This window comes from Dendropsophus ebraccatus, chromosome 4 (genome assembly GCF_027789765.1).
Source record: "Dendropsophus ebraccatus isolate aDenEbr1 chromosome 4, aDenEbr1.pat, whole genome shotgun sequence".
Lineage (NCBI taxonomy): Eukaryota > Metazoa > Chordata > Amphibia > Anura > Hylidae > Dendropsophus > Dendropsophus ebraccatus.
The window spans coordinates 113,552,963-113,566,016 of NC_091457.1; positions in this window are offsets into that span (position 1 = coordinate 113,552,963).

The window sequence follows — 13,054 nt, forward strand, 5'->3', positions numbered from 1 at the left end:
TTGTCAGCTGCGCTCCACCTATTAGGGCTGTATTAGATAGCCTGAGCCCATCAGTAAATAAGCCCTCATTTACAGAGCCTTCACAAAGCTTGGACAGTCTTGCGGCCCTTTTTTGCGATCAGCTTTCAGCTTCTTACAGTATGCCTTATTACATAGGGGAGATGTGTGACTGCCAATTTTCCAGCAGGTCAAAGTGGACATATCAGCCAATAAATGAATTTGACGTTTGGCCTGTGACTTGGCGGGTGCAGAATTCTCCCGGAGCTAATATAATATTGCCATGATTAACATTAACATGATTAACCTTTTTCCCGAACGTACACAGGGCGCACATTTAATAAATGATCCCTATAATACCTTATATATTTTTTCCGTGCCTCCAGAACAGAAAATGCTTCTATTCTATAGTACAAAGAGTCAGAGGCTCTCCTGTGCTCCTGGAGACTAGCTAGCTGTAACACCTTCTAAGGCCTTATTTCCACGTTCCGTGATTATAGTCTGGGCACAGAAGATGTGCTACAGACCGCAATCGCAGAACTCCTGACATCATGATTCACTATGATGGCGGGAGCTCCGAATCTCAGCGCTGCTGTACTGACACAGCTGCTCGGCCCTCAGCTTCCAGGTGTCAAGCAGGGAGGGGAGAGAGGAAGCATTCCAGCTTGTAGCTTTTCAGGAGCTTGGAAAATCCTCCTTGTACTAGAGAATAAAATAATTCTACATTCTGAAAGCACAGACTGATATATGAAAGGTACAGAGTGTCTCCTTGTCCTAACTTCTATCTAAGAAAGTCAGCGGTTTGAAAAATGAATTACAGCTGGCAGGTTCCCTTTAAAGTCTGTCGAACCCACCGATTTCAGTGGGACCAGCTGACTATGTAATATGTATAGTGGTGTTCTGGCTTTCACCCAGTGGCAGATGTTGTGAGGGGATAAAGGATCAAGCTTGTTGATGGAGTGTGCGTGTTTTGGCCAACAGCTGTCTCTTCCAAACGCCGCCCCCCACCCTTTAATGCTTCTCTTAGTGTTCGGATAGAGTGGGGGGCCTTATCTTCCTGAGAAAAAAAGGACCGGACACTTGATGCTTCTGTCCTCTGACTTTTCATTAAGTGAAAGTCAGGGAACCACCATACACTTTAATTTGTGTCATAGTCCTGCCAAAAATTAGCAGGTCCGATGTATAATCAAGTCGATTCGAACCCAAACGTGCGGTATTTGATTAGCTGGGGCTGCTGAACTTGGATAAAGCTCTAAGGTTGTCTGGAAAACATGGATACAGCCAATGACTATATCCATGTTTTCCACATAGCTTTAGGGCTTTATCCAACTTCAGCAGCCACCGCTAATCAAATGCCGAAAGTTCGGGTTCGGATCGACTCGAGCATGCTCGAGGTTCGCTCATCTCTATTAGGCATTTTCAGCTTCTGAATGTAAAGATATGTTTCTATTCACTGACTTTTTCAGTTATGTTCACACTTTTGTGGGGGCTGCGTTTGGAAAGCTCCGTAGCAAGTTCCATTTATGCAGGATCTGAGCACACAAAATCCACCAAACCCAGGAATAGGCCTAAAGCTAATAGATGCATAATCAGGCAGGCCAGATATGGGCCTAAAGGTAATAGATGAGTAATGCAGCACGCTAGGCATGAGCATATTGGTAATGTATACAGAATACAATGGGCCTATGGGTAATAGATGAAACCTGGCAGGCCAGACATAAACCTTTTGGTAATATATGGGGAATCCAGCAGGCGAAAAATGGGTCTATAGGTAATATATGGGGAATCCAGCAGGCAAAGAATGGGCCTATCAGTAATAGACAATCCAGCCGTCCTGGCAGGGGAGAGGCCTATAGGTAATGGAAGCAGATCCCAGCAGGCCAGACAGGCAGCACTGCTTGGGTTATCTTTGTAGTTTAATTAAACAAATCTGCTATCTTGAGATGCTTTCACACTCAAAAGAGAAGTAGAATCTTCCTATATTATTATCTTATATATCTCCCTTAAGGCCCTATTACACAGGCCGCTGTTAGATCAGCACTCGTTTCCTCCTCGTTCCCCGCTTGCTGGCGGTGTTCTTACACGTGCTGACAGCGAGAGGGTAAGAGGGCAGGGCGGGGGGAGCTGCTAAGGGCCTCATACATGGAGCAATAGCCAGCAGACCGTCGCTATCGTTTAAGTTTTTTTTTCCCAACAAATTGGAAGACAAGGATTACACAAAGCAATTATTAGCCATATGGGCCGATAATCGGCCAAATACGGCCAATAATCTCTTTGTGTAATAGGGCCTTTATATAATCCACTCCTCATGTTTGAAAACCTGCATTAGAATGGCACATGTGAAAGCACACATAAGGCTCTTGTCTGTCTTATTTACTTTACTAAGGATATAAATTTCCCTTTCAGAAAGTCATATTGGAGCATAATTAATATGGGAGGAACTTGCTGAGCAGTAGATCGCCCTTTGCTGGTGAGAAATGATCTGCGTAGGGTGACGGTGCAGTGAGTAATGTGCAGTTCTGTAGGTGTGAGTGGGCGGCAAGAAAAGGTATTTCTAAAGTAAGAAATGAAAAGCTACAACACAGGACCAGAGAAGCCATTCTATCTAGCTATTGCTAGCTGTTTGTCTTATAGACAGATGTGAGACAGCTAGGCAGATATCTCACATCTCTAGCACAGCGTATTACACGACCCGGGTAAGCAAGCGCCGACCTGTCAGCTCAGTGCTTGCTTCCCCCTTGTTCCCTTCTCGGTGCATGTGCTATTACACGCACAGACAGCAAGTGGGGAGCAGCAGGAGAGGCCACCTGAACGATCCTTGGTGGCCCATTGAAGTCAGCTGCACACATCTTGATCTTTCAACATGATGTCAGCCGACAATTGCATGTCAATTGATCGTGGCTTTCAACATATGCTATTACACTAAATGATTATTGGCTGGAACAGTTGACAATTGGCCAAGAAAGGCTTCGTTCCCACTGAGCAAAACTAGCGGAAATGCCGTTAGCCTCCCTCTCATAATGGGAGTCTATGGGAGGCGCGCGCTCCTGCTCTGTCCGTGCTGAAGAATGAACATGTTTATTCTTCAGCGCGGACAAAGCAGGAGCGCGCGCCTCCCATAGACTCCCATTATGAGAGGGAGGCTATTCTGCTAGTTTTGCTCAGTGGGAACGAAGCTTAGGCTGGTAGTTGTTCAGTGTAATGGAGTTCTTATTACTCTCTCATATCTTTCCCTCCTTGTCCTTTACGCTGTATTCCTTACATTGCTTTTCATGGATATGCAATGTTAATTAATAAGAATGTCTGATACTACAACCTCTACTGATACTACAGCTCTCCCAGGCGCTTAACTTAAACAGGGGGATTCATTGCTGTGGTTCCTACTTCCCTCAGCCGTTTGTTGCGGCATCATCGAGGCTGGGGCTCTTTGGTCATGGTGCGATATTGCATCAAATGTTAACTAATGTTGCCTGAAATCATGTGTGTATGGCATTAGTTCGGGATTGCGACAAAAACACTTTTTTTGCAATCATGGTAACATGCATGAGATTGATATAACCTCCATATGTTTACATTAACGTCTCCTTGTCAGTTCCAAAAATATGTCAAAAGTTTTGATCAGCTAGGGTCTGGTTGTTCAGAACCCCATTAATCATTAGAAGCTTGTAATGGTCTTTACTCCTAAGTAGAGAAGCAAAGTGCTTTGTTTTCAGTGCTGCTCCACTCCCTGCCACTCATTCCAGGATTCCCAGGATTGGATCCATCTTTTACCTGGCACCTGGGGTGGAGCGGCAGGGAGTGGAGCAGTGCTGAAAGGCTGCAGCTTGATGAGCTTAGCACTTATCAAAGAAGCGATTCGCTCATCTCTACTTCCCAGCTCATCTCACTCAAGGAAAAGGTCTTCATTGAGTCTGGAACCTTGCACAATCCACAGAGTAAGGGCCCTATTACACAGAGCGATTATCTGCTTATCAATGACAATGATCAGCTGAGGAACCAATCATTGGCTTATTGTTCTCTTTCAACATGTTAAAAAAAAATCATCCTCCGCCAACTGTGCATCCATACATTTAATGGCTGATGCCAGGTAAAGAAAATAATCAAGAAGTATACTTACCTGTCCATATTCCCCCGGTGTCGTCCTGCCTCGTTTCTAGGATTCCTGGCTCATGGCAGTCGCCTCCGGAACTTCCAACCTCTCAGCTCAGCCAATCACTGACTGTGGTGTTGTCCCATTTCCAGTGACTGACTGAGCGGCTTGTCATTTTAGAGACGGGACCAGAAGCTGTGGTGACCAGGGAATCCCATAGATACCAAGGCAACCTGGACAACGGAGTACATATTTACTATTATACACATTTAGGGTGCCTTCACACGTACCCGATCCGCAGCGGATTTCACATCCCGCTGCAAGTATGTAAATGAACCCCCTGGCGACCGGAGCGTACTGACAGAGGCACCCATCCTCCTGCACAGACCGATCGTGCAGGCTCCCCCCGCTGTGCTGCTGCTGCTGTCGGGCACGGCTCTCTCCTCAGGCTCCCGAGCCGTGAGGAGAGAGCCGTTTCTGGCAGCAGCAGTACAGTGAAGGGGAGCCTGCACGATCGGTCTGTGCAGGAGGATGGGTGCCTCTGTCAGTACGCTCTGGCCGCTGTCAGTGTTTCCATCCGGTTAATTTACATACTGACATCCCGCTGCGAGTATGTATTGTCAATAGGGTTGAAAGACACTGGATCCGCAGTGGATTTCGCTGTGAATTCGCAGCGTGAAATCCACTGTGGATCTGGTACGTGTGAAGGCACCCTTAAAGCAAGCGCTGCATTGACATCACTAACTATGTCTATGCAGGCTTATTAAAGGGGTTATCCAGCGCTACAAAAACATGGCCACTTTCCCCCTACTGTTGTCTCCAGTTTGGGTGAGGTTTTGAAACTCAGTTCCATTGAAGTAAATGGAGCTTAATTGCAAACCGCACCTGAACTGGAGAACACAGTAGGGGGAAAGTGGCCATGTTTTTGTAGCGCTGGATAACCCGTTTAAGTGCTGATCTAGCAGATTGTCACTTTCTTACCCGGGTCATCTAATACGGCCCTAAGCGTACAGCCATATGCTTCTTTCTGTTTGTTCTATTGATCAAAGAGGGTCTGAACACCTGTATATCCATACATGACTTAAACCATTCCTAGCTTTTTCAGTTCTTTATGGTAACATTACCTAGTAATGCAGTAAGGGTGAGGGTGAAATGTATTGCTGTATGATTAGGTAGATTTGTCTTTTAAGACACTGGAGATGCTGGGTGACATCCAGCTAATTGTTAGGAGGACACTTGGGTACTGTAGAAGTTACTTTAATGTGTTAGATCGGGAGTGTTGACCATCTATGCAGAAACGTCCTTGCATTCGCCGCTGAAATGAACCGATCCCCACTGATCAGACACCAAATATTATTTCACAATTTTTTGGCCCTGTCCTGTCTTTAACTATGTATTTTGTAGACAAAATCTCCTGTTGTCAAACACGACGAGCGCCAGGGCGGTGGGAGAGGTTTAGGAATAAACACACAGGGCAGCCTTCTGGGCCTTGGAAATATCTTCCCAAATATTTGAGCTGCTGAAAAAAGAGGATTAAAGCAGTAAATGGAATCCAATGAAGTGTTTAGTGAGTTGTAGAATAGGGGCAGGTGACTGGGGTGTCACGCGTGTCACCCAGCAGTGATTGGAATTAACCATTTCCAGGGCCTGATTAATAATGTAGAGCGCACTCCCAGACTGCAAAACAAAAGACCTTGAGGGTGGAGGACAAACTGACAGCTTGTAGCGGGATTAATGTATTACAGGATTACATAAACTGCTAAGAAGTGGCAGGTGACGTCAGAGCACTTTGTGGAGAATGAAAGGGGGGCAATTACATGACAGGGGTAATTAACCCAGCTGGATGATATCCCAATTACAATTGTTTCACTAGGCAACAAGAATGTGCGTATAAAGCGGATTCCCTCCTGCGATGAATGCAGACCTGATTTAATAACAAGGCAACGGGATTGTCACGGCGACTCTGCACAGGGTTGTACTTTTGTATCAATGCTATAAATAAATATATAGTAGTCTACATCCATGGATGCTATCATGGCTGTTTGTTTTAAGCCATAAGCATTGCTTAGTGCATTCCTTGGAATTCCAAACATTTGTAAGGTTTTAAAGGGAAACTAGCACAATAAAAACCTGCAGGCACCATGTTATAAAGCAGATTGATATACTGTTCAGGCTTGGGGGAAATGTTCCTGCATAAAACTTGTCATTTATTCATGTAAATCTCTGGGTAGTCATGCTTAGTGACTGACAGCTGTCTATGTATAACTACATATAGAAATCTGTCAGTCACTGACTAGAACCACCCAATCGACTAATTAAAGGGGTAGTGCGGCGCTAAGAAATTATTCACAAAACATTCACAAAATTCACAAAATTCACAAAATCATAACACACATTACAAAGTTGCATAACAGACATTACAAAGTTGTATAACTTTGTAATGTGTGTTATTTTGTGAATAATTTCTTAGCGCCGCATTACCCCTTTAACCCAGAATAAGCAGAGATTTACATGATTAAATCAGTGGCGTAGCTACAGTGAAGGCAGGGAAGGCGACTGCTATGGGGCCCCTGCATAAAGGGGGCCCGAGGAAGCCTGCCCTGCCTTCATGGTAGGTACCCCGCTCCCCCAGGGGTCCAGAGAGGAAGAGGGACCCCCACTGCACTGTTCAGCCCCCTCACTGTAGTGCCGGGTGAGCGGGCTGAACAGAGGAGCAGGACCTGCCAGACGGCACAGGAGAGGGATGAAGGACCTTTGGGTCACATGACCCAAAGGTCCTCAATACCTATGTGAAGATCAGCCCGGACTACAGGAGGAGGAGGGGGAAGCCTGGGAGCTGTAAGTGCTGTGTATGTGTGTCAGTGAGTCTATATATGTATCTGTGGGTATATGTATATGTCAGTGTGTGTATATATGTATCTGTGGGTATATATGTATATGTCAGTGTGTGTATATATGTATCTGTGGGTATATATGTATATGTCAGTATGTGTATGTATCTGTGGCTATATATATATATATATATATATATATATATATATATATATATATGTGTGTTTGTGTATGTCAGCAATGTCTGTAGCACTGGTGTATATGTGTGTGTTTGTGTATGTCAGCAATGTCTGTAGCACTGGTGTATATGTGTGTGTTTGTGTATGTCAGCAATGTCTGTAGCACTGGTGTATATGTGTGTGTTTGTGTATGTCAGCAATGTCTGGAGCACTGGTGTATATGTGTGTTTGTGTATGTCAGCAATATCTGTAGCACTGGTGTATATGTGTGTTTGTGTATGTCAGCAATGTCTGGAGCACTGGTGTATATGTGTGTGTTTGTGTATGTCAGCAATGTCTGTAGCACTGGTGTATATGTGTGTGTTTGTGTATGTCAGCAATGTCTGTAGCACTGGTGTATATGTGTGTGTTTGTGTATGTCAGCAATGTCTGTAGCACTGGTGTATATATATATGTGTGTGTATGTCAGCAATGTCTGGAGCACTAGTGTATATGTGTGTGTTTGTGTATGTCAGCAATGTCTGTAGCACTGGTGTATGTGTGTGTGTGTTTGCTCCCAAAGATGTTCTGCAGCAGCTTCTATTAATGCTGGGCTCTAATAAAAGAACCCACCATTAATATCTGCAGCATTTTCTTTTATTTCTGGTTGAGTATTTCTTATTACACTGAGATGATTTCCCTGTGTACAGTCTACTCATGGTGTATACATCAGCACTAGTGTAATCACAGCGTATATATGTGTGTATGTCAGTGGCGGATCTGTATATATGTTAATGGTGCCTCTGTGTGTGTATATGTGCGTCAATGTCTGTGTTTGGCGGGGGGGGGGGCGTACAGGATTTATGGGGCCCCATACAGTTTTTTGCTATGGGGCCCCATGAATCCTAGCTACGCCCCTGGATTAAATCATACTTTTTTCTGTTCATATCAACCTGCTCAGTTCTCTTCTTGCTTTATAACTTGTTGCCTGGAAATTTCAAGCAAGACTGCACCTTTTATACATCTGTAAAGATGATCTGTCCGCTCTCCTGACATGTCTTTTTAGTAAGAGTTGAATAAGTAAAATATTAAAAGATGCTGAAATAAATATATACAGTGATACCTTGGTTTAAGAGTAACTTGATTTAAGAGCATTTTGGTTTAAGAGCTCACAGTTTTTCAAAATTGTGACTTGGTTTAAGAGCATTGCTTTGGTTTAAGAGCTCCCTGTACTGGGTGGGCGCGAGAGTGGGGGAGGGGCAAGGCCTGTATAGCGGGGTCTACAGCACTGTACTCTGACCCAGGAAGTCTCCCTCACCTTCCAAATCATAGCAGATTCACTTCAGGCTGGGGCTTACATCAGGGGACAGGACTTCAGAGGGTAGACAGAGAATGCTGCATGTATGTGCTCACATCTGCTCATTCCTTCATGCTCCCTGCAGTCTCTGTCAGTCCTGATTGGTCCATGCTGAACACACACACCATCCCCATTGCTGTCACGTGACCACCTAAATCTCTGACAGCAGCCCTGCTTCTCTTTTCTAGCCTGTTGCACTATTCTACTGCATTATGGGGATCTGCAGCTCCATCCTGTATCTACAAACTGCTGCTGTTTTTCAGGTTTATGCACTTACTATACATTATACACCACATGCTGATTGCATATTCAGCTGTTTATAAATGTTTGTTTCATTTGTTTTACATGTTATTCAGAATATAAAATCATTATTTTTGGGGTGTGGAACCAATTGTCTGCATATCAGTGATTTCTTATGGGAAAATTTGCTTTGGTTTAAGAGTGGATTTGGATTACAAGTGCAGTGCTGGAACGAATTATGCTCGTAATCCAAGGCACCACTGTATATTTATATATATATATATATATATATATATATATATATATATATATATATATATAAATTACAAATCTATAGAACTTTTTGAAACCAGTTGATTTGAAAGAAAAATATTTTCACTGGTTAACGCCTTTAGGGTACAAACCCACTTGACGTATTTGCTGCGTGGATCAGTCTTAAAAATAAGCAGGCAAACCGCAGGTTGGCTTTATACGATTGTTCTGTGTTAAAATACGCAATTGCGTATTTTTGAAGCGTGAAGCTTGTTGTTAGCAAAGCATAAGTTGTTAAGATACGCAATTGCGTATTTTTGAAGCATGAAGCTACATGCGTTTTTCGCACAGGTTGTTAACAACTGATGCTTTGCTAACAACAAGCTTCACGCTTCAAAAATACGCAATTGCGTATTTTAACACAGAACAATCGTATAAAGCCAACCTGCGTTTTGCCTGCTTATTTTTAAGACTGATTCACGCAGCAAATACGTCAAGTGGGTTTGTACCCTTAAGATCAGTTGTTTGCAAAAGGTACCCCCATTCCTACTTGTGGTATCTAAAGTCTATAGCCCTAGATAGTTAAGAGAGATTTCAACAATAGTGGCTGTATTTTAAATCACGTGGTTCACATTGCATGTCATTTATTTTATCCAGTATCAAATAAAAGTTACATCTTATTAAGCCGCAGGGGAAAGAGGGGTAATAGTGAGGAGAAATCCTCTTAAAGGAGAAGTCCGTCAAACTACTGTTACTTAGCTCTCCCCGTGCCGGTGAAGCGACAGGTCACACGCACAGGGAACCCTGCCGAAAGGCATTTCCCCAAGTTGCGATGACATCACGACTCAGGGGAAAATGCCACACCTGGCTGATGGATTGCCCATCAGCTAATCACTGACTGCAGCAGTGTCCCGCCTCTTTCACTGCTGACCGGGCAGTCCATCATTGCTGCCAAAGAAGATTCTGTAGCCCTGCAGGGGTCCCACAACGGCGAACCAGCGCTGGAGAGGCACCGGGAGAGTTGAGTAAGCATTGTTTATTATTTTCCCACTTGCCGGCTGACAATTTTTTTCCTATGGCTGGACTTAAGGAAACGATAAAATAAAATAATTTTTACTTTTTTACAATATTTTTATCCTCTTGTCCTCATATCCAGTCCCCCACTCCCTCCCTCCAGGCCAGGGGGGGGGGGGGGGGGAATCAATAAATCAATATTTAAGTAGTCTCTTACCAATTATCCCATTTCTTCAAGTATTTTATGGCGTTGTTCCCTTCTACCTTCTGGGATCAGCCCTCTAAACGTTTGGCCCTATTCACCTGATTAAGCCATTTGGTAGTTGGAGAGGTCGTTCCATCGTATAGCTCCTGGGTCCTGCTGCAAAATCTGTAATAAGGCACCCATTTATCATATATAATATATAGTACTGATTTCCCAGGGGAAAGAAGTATCTTTTGAGTCCCTTTGGTGTGAATGTAGCCCCTGCACCACCTATAGTTGGGCCTTAAGAACCTACCCAACTTATGCTGCGTTTACACGGAACGATTATCATGCGAATTCGCACAATAACGATCGAATTTTAACGATAATCGTACGTGTAAACGCTGCGAACGATGAAACGACGAACGAGAAATCGTTCATTTTGATCTTACAACATGTTCTATAATCGTCGTTCACAAAAAATTCGCAGATCGTTCCGTGTAAACAGTCGTTCGACGATTTAACCAATGTGTGAGATAGGGTTTAAGTGATCGCAAAACGAATTTCCGTACGATATATCGTACCGTCTAAACGCTGACCGTTATGAAAAAAAAATTGTTACTCCAACATCGTTAATCGTACGATCGGGCCAATTATCGTTTCGTGTAAACGCAGCATTGCTTTATGACCTATCTGATAGGTGTAAATTAAGAGGTGATTGTGGGACTTCTTGGGAGCAATAGTAGTTCAACAGATAGTGGAAAGCTATTATTCGAAATAAATTTTGTATCCTGATGAGGGTATTCATCTCATGTGTTGCTTAACTGTGTGGCTTTTTCAGACTGAGGTTTGGATTATGGAGAGTACAATGCATGGAGTAAAGACGATTAGGAGCTTTAGAGGGTGTTTGGAGCATGGGATTAGTGGGACAAGATTTAAAAATGGAAACCCATTGAATCAATATCATATGAGAGTAAAATATTGTAGCTTTCAGGATCCTGAAAAGCAATAATCACCAAATGTTAGGGCATGATGGGAGTTGTAGTTTTGCAGCAACTGAAATGGTTTCTACTGCTGGTTTGGGGTAAAAAAAAAAATAGAGCAAAATGAGCTCCAAAATTAGTATTAAATTCTGTTAAAAATATGGTACGTCAAAAAAAACTTTCTATGTGTGAATGTAATGAGGATATATGTAAATGATCACAACTTTACAGCAAAAGAAAAAGCTTATTGGGGAAAACTGTACAGTGGTAGGGAGGCTCAAACAAAACATACATTTAGGCATGGATGCCCACAGGTTCCATATGGCATCCGATAACATTTACCTATGTGCATCAGGATGTTGCAGCTGGGCCTGTACATCGTGTCCATCTTGCACACTGATAGGCTGTTCACCATGTACACTCACCGGCCACTTTATTAGGTACACCTGTCCAACTGCACGTTACCACTTAATTTCTAATCAGCCAATCACATGGCCGCAACTCAGTGCATTTAGGCATGTAGACATGGTTAAGACAATTTCCTGCAGTTCAAACTGAGCATCAGTATGGGGAAGAAAGGTGATTTGAGGGCCTTTGAACGTGGCATGGTTGTTGGTGCCAGAAGGGCTGGTCTGAGTATTTCAGAAACTGCTGATCTACTGGGATTTTCACGCACAACCATCTCTAGGGTTTACAGAGAATGGTCCGAAAAAGAAAAAACATCCAGTGAGCAGCAGTTCTGTGGGCGGAAATGCCTTGTTGATGCCAGAGGTCAGAGGAGAATGGGCAGACTGGTTTGAGCTGATAGAAAGGCTACAGTGACTCAAGTAGCCAACCGTTACAACCAAGGTAGGCAGAAGAGCATCTCTGAACGCACAGTACGTCCAACTTTGAGGCAGATGGGCTACAGCAGCAGAAGACCACACCGGGTGCCACTCCTTTTAACTAAGAACAGGAAACTGAGGCTACAATTTGCACAAGCTCATCGAAATTGGACAGTAGAAGATTGGAAAAACGTTGCCTGGTCTGATGAGTCTCGATTTCTGCTGCGACATTCGGATGGTAGGGTCAGAATTTGGCGTCAACAACATGAAAGCATGGATCCATCCTGCCTTGTATCAACGGTTCAGGCTGGTGGTGGTGGTTTCATGGTGTGGGGAATATTTTCTTGGCACTCTTTGGGCCCCTTGGTACCAATTGAGCATCGTTGCAACGCCACAGCCTACCTGAGTATTGTTGCTGACCATGTCCATCCCTTTATGACCACAATGTACCCAACATCTGATGGCTACTTTCAGCAGGATAATGCGCCATGTCATAAAGCTAGAATCATCTCAGACTGGTTTCTTGAACATGACAATGAGTTCACTGTACTCAAATGGTCTCCACAGTCACCAGATCCCAATCCAATAGAGCATCTTTGGGATGTGGTGGAACGGGAGATTCCCATCATGGATGTGCAGCCGACAAATCTGCTGCAACTGTGTGATGCCATCATGTCAATATGGACCAAAATCTCTGAGGAATGCTTCCAGCACCTTGTTGAATCTATGCCACGAAGAATTGAGGCAGTTCTGAAGGCAAAAGGGGGTCCATCCCGTTACTAGCATGGTGTACCTAATAAAGTGGCCGGTGAGTGTATATGTGCCCTCATGTAACCACTGCTCCCAACACCTCCTAACAGTTTGTTCAGAACGGACTAGATGGCGGGTTATTTCTCAGAATGAATATCCTGCTTTTCTCTGTACGATGATGTGCTTCCTCTCTAAGGGCAGTATTAAACGGTCCGATCAATATAGCAAACGAGCGCCCGTCTGCTAGATCGGCGCACGTTTACTAAGCCTATTACTTGCCTTAATTATCATGCATTTAGCAATGTCCGTGCAGCCCTTGCTTTAAAAGTGACAACTCTTAAGAATATAATACAGTATATATGTTACCGATCCA